Raw genomic sequence first — 10,723 nt, 5'->3', positions numbered from 1 at the left:
AAATGTAAAATGTGTAATATTACGTACTATACAGGGGCGAATCTAGGGTGGGTTCAAAGGGGTTCATTGAATGAACATTTGAACCCACCCATTTTTCGTGAAAAATTGATAAGGTTTTTTTTACAAAAAAAAAATGAAAATTAAATCGGTTAATACAATAATGCGCAAAAGAGAAAACAATACTCCGTATGATGCAAGCTAGCTCAGTGATTGTCAGCCTTATTGCTTCACAAGATGCGGTCCCCGCCTCACTCTATTCGACTGGTCAGGAGTTCGACTCCCCCTATCCTCTTTTTTCTATTTTTTTTTTTGGGGGGGGGGGGTTATTCTTTCCTTTGTTGTTTTGTTGAATTGTTGAAGTAATTGAATGTTTGAATTCATGATTTGTTGAATGGTTGAAGTAATTGAATGTTTGAATGTTTGAATGTTTGAATTTCATGATTTGTTGAATTGTTGAAATAATTGAATGTTTGAATTCATGATTTGTTGAATTGTTGAGTAATTGACTTGTAATCTTGTATAGTTGTGTTTTTGTTAATTGTAATCTTGTATACTTTTTTTTTTTTTTTACAACTAAGTAATCTTGTATACTTGCACTAGATTAGTTCTCCACGATTTTTGTAAATTTATTTGTAAGACTTGTTTATAATAAAGATCCGTTGAACTTTTTTTTCTTGATTCATATATATTTGATTTTAAATAAAAGTATTTATTTGAATAACTAACATATCCTAAAATTTGTCAGCGTTTTTTATTTTATTACTATTTAGATATTTGTGCCTTTTGTGAGTTTGTGCCTTTATGGTGTGTTGGACTCGTGGATTTTGCATTGTTTCTTGCTTGAGGTTAGGGATGGCAATGGGTCGGATTCGGATCGGATTATGCAAAATCCGACTCCGATCCTAGCTGTCGGATTTTTTATCTACCTCCGCCTCCGACTCCTAGAATCCGACTCCGATCTGACTTAAATTTCCATCCTCCGACTCCGCCTCGATCCGACTCCGACTTTAAAAGTAATTTTGACCCAATTATCAATAGCAACCAATATATAATCAACTTTAAAGACCAATAAATTCATAAATTGAATGATAAGTCAGATTCTAAGAAGACTCCAACTCCGACCCTCCTTTGACTCGGAGTCGGCTTCGGATAATTATTTCTCGGATTTGGTTTGGATTTTTTCTTCGGATCGGATCGGACTAGGGTCGGATTCAGACTAGATTGCCATCCCTACTTGAGGTAGATTGTGGAGTTTTTACAATTAAAAGTTTTATTTATTTTAGAGTTTTATTTATTTTAATATACACAATGAACTCGAATATTATTGGATTAAGTTTTTTAAATGTCTGTTGTAAACTAGTAATCCAAATTTGAACTTATGTATTTGATTAGTAATATTCAAAATACCTGTTGTGATCCAAATTGAGTTATCTGTTTTTATTTTGTTATTTTTTTTACACACTTTCGAACCCATTGTTCCAAATTTCTGGATATGCCACTGGTACGGTATGACAATTATAATGGATGGGGCTAAAAGCTACATCGAGGACCAATTTAATTTTATTTATACCTTATAAATAGAGGTGTCAGTTTCTTAAAAAAAAATAATGAAGAGTCAGTTGGGTGTTTGGGTCAGATTCGATTTATCAGGTAGATTTGGATCTATATTAAATTTGAGTCATGCTAAATTGTCGTGTTCATACAAAGTTGAAATCTGAATTTTTATTTTATTTTATTTTCAGTTTCAGATTGGGTCGTAAGATGCGTTATTGACACCTCTACTTATAAAGTAAAGTTATTTGTCATGATTCGCGTTGAATAGATTTTTGAACTTTAGAGTAGTAGCTAGACCTGTCAATCGGGTCGGGTTCAGATCAGGTCATGGGTCATTTCAAGTCGAGTTTCTTCAGGGCACGGATCGACAAATGCTCAACCCTAACCTAAGTGTTTTTTGTTTTTGTTTTTTTTTTTTTGAAACAATCCAACGGGTTTAGAACAATTTTTTATTTGATTTATTTTTGGCTAATTTTTAAATACTTATGATTTTGTAACCTTACCTTTTTTTTCCAATTTTTTTTATCAAAAATTCTCATCAATATTATTTTTAACTATTATATGCTACTACATAATTTAAATCGTCCCAAAGCACACTAATTTCTAATTAATAAAAAAATATGATAATTTTTTAAAAATAAATAAATAAATAGCTTTTAAACATTACAAAATCAAAGAAAAAGGTCAGGTCTGTCCAACATGGCATGACATGATGTAAGTTATGCGGATGTAACCGGTTGTAGACACCAAATTTTGATCCCCTATTTTCCATACTTTTTATTACTTTCAGTTAACTAATAAATTATAATAATAAGATCTGATTTTGCTAACGACAACCGCAATAATTAGACATAAGAGACAAATTCAAGTAGTGTTTATTTATAATTTTGGAGTATACAAAACTCTTACAATTTGTACTCCTAATTTACGAACAAAATACGAGATTAATTCGAAGCATAACTCGAACCTTGTACACTCCGTACCGGGAACTTCAAGTCGTCATTTATTCATGATTATGAAAATCATTAACGCCATTAGTAGCACCACTAACGCCATAATCAAAGCTAAATATAAATTTAGCACTCGAAAATGCTCGTCGAACGGAGATGGAGTTTGACGATTTTGGTTGCCGGGAGCCATGGAAACCGAAGGGGAAAAGGCAAGGGGTGTGTTTTTTTGAGTAAAGGGTGATTTCGGATAAGGGAAATCTCCCTTTTATAAGGGATAAATCTTATCCGTATTTTTGTCGTATCCCAATTGTATAATCGTTTAGTCTAATAATAGTAGTAAGTGTATCTTTTAAAATAACATAAAATAAAAACAATGTTGTTACCAGTGACTTATGTAATAATCATGTCATTTGACATATCCTGGTCAATAGTATCAAATTTTGACCCTTTAATCTGTACATTTTTAAAACCGTGACCATTTCTAAAGTATCACTTTCTAACCCCAAATAAATTTTTAGTACTACTGATTCTTTTTTATCCTATTGTTATTATAATTATTCTACTATTTTTATATTATAAGTGGGTTCATCATATGTTATGTAAATAATTGTTACATTGTTGTTGGATTTTGTTTGACGATATGCCTAACCCATTAATATATTCATGGCTTTTGTTCCTTTATAATTTTATTATTTTTTTATTTTTTTTTTTAAAAAAAAAAAAAAAAAAGAGGAAAAATACAAATCATAAAGGACAAATTAGCATATTTTGATTATGTAACAGAATGCAAAGCATGCATGCATACTAAGCTATTACCAATACCCAAGGTCATGGTTTAATACAATAATAAGATGATAATAAGACACAAAACATGCATGAAGTGCATGTAATGTAAGTGGCAAATGCCAAAACTCACGGCTCCCATTGTTTTTTTTATTTTATATTTTTTTTAATTTATTTTTTTTTTGTTTTGTTTTTTTTGTTGTTCAACTTCCTTAATTATAACTTGTTTTAGTTCTACCATTTTGCTTTGTCAAAAACGTACTACTATTCCAATTTTCATCTTCTTCCTTCTTCACCAAGACACCATTACCATTTACCTTCATGAGTCATCTTTTCTCCGTTTCACACACTCAGAAATAACAAGTGTAAGTATGCATGCTATTTCTCTTCCGAGTTATTGCAATGACGACAATATTTGACAGTAAAAGAGTGGCTCTAAGCAAAGATACCTCTGCCATTACCACTCATTTGATATGTCAAATCTCTACAGAAAAAGAAAATGGTAAGCCATAGTTGTAATTTAGCAACGAGAATCAGAAATTGGTGTGATATGACAATACGTTGTATCACTGGGTTGTGTTTCTTCCCAAACGGTAAGGTGATATGACTATCCACAATCAATGGCAAACAACTTTTTTTTCTTGTTATTATCTGATAAGTAGGTGGTGTAATAGTCGTATTTTGCTATGGTGAGTTTAATATACGAAGAGTAAGTACACTCTTCAAAAGAAAGTAGTACTAATTAACCATTGTATTTAAATTATATTAGTACTTTTAATTATTTTTAGTCATCAATAATATTGTCTTTTGTTCAGTCAATAGTAATTAAGTTTTACATAAAGTAGTAGGCTATTCTATTTGTCCTCTACCTCATTAAGACGTTTTTTGGTTATAATTTCTACCTAACTCTTGTATTCGTACGTATTTATTTCATATAACAGTATATTCTTTGTATTTTGTATTTTAGCTCCCATTTGCTCCCATATATATACCACCCCACTCTTCACGAAAAGGGGAGAAAAAAAAAGATCAAAGAGAATAGTAAAAAAAAAAAAACCATAAAAGAAGTATAAATTATTTCAGCATTATTATTAGACTTACAAAAAAAAAAAGCAATCAAATTTTTTTTTTATTTTCCGTAAAAAAAAAATAATAAAAAAAATATTGTAGAAAGACTTGGCCTAATTTTAAGTCGATCGTTTTGACACTATCACGCTACTCTTACTAACTCCTCAAGATAGCTACTCAAAGTCAAAGGTAATATTTTCTTTCTTTTTATTTGTGATTTCATATTATTTTTACATACATTTACTAACTTTTCTACTTTTGTGTGTTCCATAACCTCCTAGGGCACTATACGTGCCGGTTTCCTAATTTGGAAACCAAGTAGAATTTGACCGACCATGAGCGAGTTTGAGAGTGAGTATACATGGTTTGTTTGATTTTTCTTTTCTTGTATGTATCATCATTATGTAGAATATGAAATGGAAGCAATGATAATTGTACAAAATGCATAAGGAAGCACTAAAGCATGAATGATGGAATTCTAGCAAGATAGCATTGTCGACCACTTTATTTTATTATGTAAAAAATCGTTTTTTATTATAAAATTAAGAAATAAATTTTTTACATTAAGCTTATGTATTTAGGAGTGTATGAGACTTGGAATTTCATAAAAATAAATTTTAACCAATCCACAAAAAATCAGACATGAAGACATAGTAAGACCATAATTTTTTACTACAGGTCTGTCTATTTTCCAATTTTCGACCAATATCATTTTTAATAATAAAATTTGAATTGACTATCTAGAAAGAAGATTCCTTAAGCTTTGTAAATTGGGGTCACACGTTCCCATAGGATAAATACTCTATTTTTTATGATTTTTACAAAACAAGGTAACAAAATGATAAACTGATTTGGACTGTCTTCCCCAACCAAGCATACTCTTTTTATTTGGCATATCAAATGACTTCTAAAAAGGGAGAATTTTCTACAGAGCATTTATATGCTTTTCCTTAACATACCATTAAAAGGATCATGCCAATTTCGAAGTACTTTGACCATTATCACCCAATTCCCCATGAACGTCTCAAACTGGAGTGTTTTTAAAGAAAATTCATTATTTTTCAATTCAACCGTTGGATGAATCCCAATTTTTGATATGTTATAGAAGACTGATAGACCTTTCCAGGGATCTATCATAATATATACACCTCTGGTATTTTTTTTTTCTTTAAAAGATTTAAATTTAAGTCATTTGAGGAAGCTATAAATTACTCATGCCTCAAGTTGATATTAATCCAAAAAAGAGACACATATGTATCACTTTAAGACTAACACTCTTTTTTCTTAAAAAAAAAAAGTCTTCTTCCTCCTATGGCTATATGAAAGGAGCGGTATAAATAATTCATTTATTTCGGAATAGAATGTCTTACTTTTTTTATATATAAATCTTGTTTAAGTTTTAATTCCATCACCTTTCGGAGGAGCAAAATTTCCTTATGCATTTCTTAATAAAGAGACAACTAGTTTTTAATTAAGTGAAATATGGCTTTGCATGCTTGTATCATTTTATTAATAAAATAAACCTTTCGAGTTGTGGTTTATGGCTTATATTTAAATAAGAGGGTAAAATTGAATATTCAATCATGATAGGTTATGAGATGATCTTTTGCCACAGAGAACTATACTTTTAAAGTTTTATTATCTCTGATAGATCGTTTACGTAATCTGACATGATCAAGGTTTTCAATTCACTACCTATCATTTAGATTTAAGCCATATGGAATGTCCATTTTGCATAAGTCAATTTCCTACAATCCAAATACATTTCCTTTGTATTCTTCTCGATTCATACCAAGTAAAATACCCCTTTTTATCAGACTCCAATAAATCCCATACAATCTCTTTTCAGAAGTTGGTCAACCCTAAGTAAAGCCGTTGATTGAAACGCATTTTCCAAATAAAAAAGCATTCTCCTCAAAGAAACTCCTATGGTGTAGCTAATTCTAGTGACTTCCTCAACCTTGATAAATTGACCTCCATCTTGAAAGCAAGATTGCTCAGCCTCATTCAAATAACCCCATACGAATCGACCACCCTTCCCAAAAAAAAATATAAACCTTCTTGAAACCTCGTATGGAATCTTTGACCATGTACAAATGGACGTTCGTAAGAACTACGTAGGGTTTTGATCCGGGAGTGGATTCAAATCCCACAATGAACGGTACGTAGGGAAACTTTAATGCTCAAACCCACCATATATCGTATGGTTTAATTCACTTTTATTTTTGAGTGTGATTGACAATGTGGAAATTTTCGTGTTTTATTGCATTAGTTTAAGGAAAAGTATGTGAATAACCATAACCAATTAGCAACGTACTAGTAAGAGCCTGTTCATTAGAACAGAGGAAGAGACGAGTTCCAAACGTTCGATCTTCCTAACTTATACCCCGTACCTAGATCTCTAATTTTCCTAAGACCATACTTATATAGTGCCTCACCTAATGGAGTCAATGTCGTTTTCTATTTGAAAACGATCATAAACAAAAAGACCGTCTCTATTCGGGCAAAAATAGAGTGGCGACTCTAATTTCTTTTTTTTTAGTCAAATTATCGACTTACGTGGGATTTTGACTTCTGATTCTAATTAGTCAAAAATGGGGTACCACACCGGTGTGGGTCGAACGTTGATGTAGGAGGTTGTTGGTGTGGATTTAAGCAACACTTATTTGAGATGGATAAATGAGATTGAGAAATGAATGTCGGATGGTAAATAAATAATCAAACTCAACCAATAAACTAGATATTAATTTGGAAAATACACTTTAATAATCCCAACTTTGCCCAATTTACTCTAAATAATCCCTACTTCGATTATTCTGCAATAATCCCAACTTTCACATGGGTTTTCTTTCTTCAATCCCGATTACCGGTAACCTAGAGAAAGAGTTAAATTTTTTGTTAAAAAAAATCTAATTGTCACGTGTTGCTTGTTTATTGGGTTACAAAAATTAATAAGTTTTTTGTAAAAAAAAAAAAAAAAAAAAAAAAATCAAACCCCAAGCCTGCCATGACCACCACCGATGGCCACAACCTCCCCAACCCAGCCCTAATTCTGACCCAAATTTCTATTTTCCGGCACCCACCACTAATTTCCAACACTTCCACCCCGATTAACTTTAATTTGCCCCAAAACTATAGGCAACACTGGGAAAGATTTCAAAGCTAAGGTGGGGAAGGTAGAAGGTCGGTTTCTGGGTTAAGGGAGGGGAAAAGGTCGTTTTCTGGGTTGAAGGGAGGAACGACCGGCTTCAGTGGTGTGGGAAGAGAGGGGGCCGATATCGGCGGTGTGGGAAGGGAGGAGGTCCATTTAGGTGGTTGCGTTGGGGAGGGAATTGGTACTATGGCAGCGTCGTTGTGAATGGTGATGATGGTTTCCGAGGTGGGGTTAGGGTGGGGGCCGATTACCGATGTTTAGGGTGGCTCAGCGGCAAAAATCGGTGGCTTGTGGCTGGTGGTTGGTTAGTTTTGGGGTAGGCTGGGGAGAAGGCCATCGTTGGTGGCCGGTGGTTTGGAATTTTTATTTTTAGTATTTTTCTTTTCATTTCATTTATTTATTTTTTCTTTATTTTTTATTTTTTAATTTTTTTTATTTATTTGTTTTTAAACACTCACGTATCGACATGTGTCAAGTAACCTACAATAATAGGTTGTTGACTTTTGTTGACCGGTTTAGGATTGTTGGAGGAAAACGGAGTTGAAAGTTGGGATAACTACAAAATAATCAAAAGTTGGAATTATTTAAAGTAAATCAGGAAAAGTTGGGATTATTAAAGTGTATTTTCCCTATTAATTTTAAAATAAATGTTTTTCCAAAAAAAAACCATAAAAACGGGTTAACTGGACAGGTTCAGGTCGAGTTTTACCCACAAATTTACGGGTTAAACGGGTTTGGATTAAATCGGATTACGGGTTAAAAAATTGGGTTCAAGATCGACCCACAAAAACAGGTTAGGTTCGAGTCAGGTCGAAAATTGACAAGTCTAGCAGTAGCTAAGGAGGTGTCCACGCCCATGGGTTGTTGGCAACCTAGTTCTTCGCCAATTTTTAGCTAGATACAGGTAGGGGTGTTCAAAATTTGGGCCGGATTGGAAAAATGGACCGAACTGGACCAAACTAATCGGTCCGGTCTTTGGGTCGAGAAATTTATATTTTCGGGCCGGTCCGGTGGTGCAAACTCTATAAAAGCCGGTCTTGGACCGTACCGTTTTTTTTGCTTAAAATTATATATAAAACTTTTAATAATGATTAAGATTATCCTTAATAAACTTGAAAAAATTGGTCATATTAGATTTTTTGTACTAGAATACAAAAAAAGACGTTAAAATATTGTTTTTATTTTCTTTATTTTTTTCCGAAATTTCCAAAAATTGTTTAAAATTTAGAAATTTTTGTATAAAAATTCCAAAATTGGTGCAACCCGGTCTGGTCTGGATTTTCGACCGAATTTTTCGGTCCGGTCCGGGTTCGATCCTAGCTTAATCGGTCCGGTCTTTGATTCTTGAAATTCAACTTTTGGTCTTCGATCCGGTCCGGTCTAGTCGGTCTTGGACCAATGAACAACCCTAGATACAGGTCTAACCATCACTGCTGGTTGGTCCCTCAATAAAACGACATTGTTTTGTCGTATTTTAAGACAAGCATTCAGCAACAACTTAATTAACTAATTTGAAAATGATCATTTACATATTTGGAAATGAAGTAAATATTACAAAATATGATTTTAAAATGTTGTTTATGCAAAACATATATGACCAATAACATGTTCTATTTCAAATTAAATTTAAACATTTTCTTATGGGTTTATGACAATTGTTTTATTTCTAAAGCACTAGCTTAGCTAATAAAATTTTCACACGGTATGGATTTTTATCTGATAGAGTATAAGTCGATCTTGAGCTTCAACTATAAGCTTAAATTTTTAGTTGAATTGATCCATTAATATGGTATCAAGAGTTAATATGACACAAAAGTTACAGGTTCAATTCTCATCCACCTTCGATCCCTCAACCATCAGTTTAAAACTTTATCAAAGATAAAACAAATGACATATATTTTCACATTTGAATACTGCAGACTTTTAGGCATGCATTGTATTTGTAACATTGTAATTGAATCGCAGTATATTGATAATTTTTGTCATATTCATGTACATAACTAATATGAATATCATGACTTCGAAGCTATGAACCTAAGCTAAAAATACACATTATTTGACCTTCGTATTATTATGAACATAAATTAAAATTAAATCAAATCAAACCACTGACAAGATCAATAAATGTAGAAATGATAATGTGCATGATGCTCTTCTAAAAAAACATACATAATTTATGTAAGAGTGTGATAAATCGATTATGTGAGTAAAGGACTTTTGAAATTGAACCTAAAATTTATTTAGAATAAATTGATAACGAACCTAAAATTTATTTAGAATAAACAACAAACCTTAAATTTGAAGTGTTGAACACAAATCGATACGAACATTTGACAATCACGATATGAATACAAATTATTACCATTAAACAATACGTAATATTAATCTATTATGTACATTAATAATTGTTTCAAAAAAAAAAATGATAAAAAAATACTTTTGAAAATGAATTTTTTGTAACTAAAACGTTTTTTTTTTATTTACATACCATAACCTCTTTCCAAAATTAAATTCCTTTAAATATAACTCCTGCAAGTTAACAATTGAAGCTAATTTCGTCTAAACTAAAAGTACATAATCCAAAAAAGAGAGAAAAATTACAAGATTTAGGGCCTGTTCCGATTTACAGAAAATAACTAAATTGAACTGAATTGAATATAGCTGAAATAAATTGTTTATGAGAGAAGGAAATTAGACACCTGAACTGAATTGAACTGATTAGAGCTAAATTGAATTGAAATTAAGCTGAATAGAACAAACCTTTAAAAGGTGTAGGATAGCTTGCGTGACTTGCTCATGTCTTCTCATAGTTTTTACCTTTGTGAAAAAAGGGTTTTTCTACACTATAACCCTCTAACATTCCGTTTTCTACGATGTGCCCCCTTTTTGAGAAATTCACATTGTAATCTCAAAATACATTTAGTTTCTATACGGTAACCTTGCCGTTATCCTATCGTTAACAAATTTCGTTAGTGGGACCCACTCTCTACTTAATAATTATTTTTTTTATCGATTTGCGTGTTAAAAATTATCCTGTTAAAGATTTTAGGGGCTATTTTGGTGTTAAAGGATCTAAATTGAGCTCAAATTTGACGAAAAAATGAACCAAAAAAAAAAATTGCAGAAAATGAAAAGTTATAGCGTTATAAAGTAGAAAAAAAAAAAAAAAAGCTTGAATTTACCCCTTGAATTGCCCCAATTATTTCCCCACTAA

Source organism: Chenopodium album, chromosome 13, assembly GCF_948465745.1.
Source record: "Chenopodium album chromosome 13, dcCheAlbu1.1, whole genome shotgun sequence".
NCBI lineage: Eukaryota > Viridiplantae > Streptophyta > Magnoliopsida > Caryophyllales > Amaranthaceae > Chenopodium > Chenopodium album.
This window is presented reverse-complemented; position numbering follows the sequence as displayed.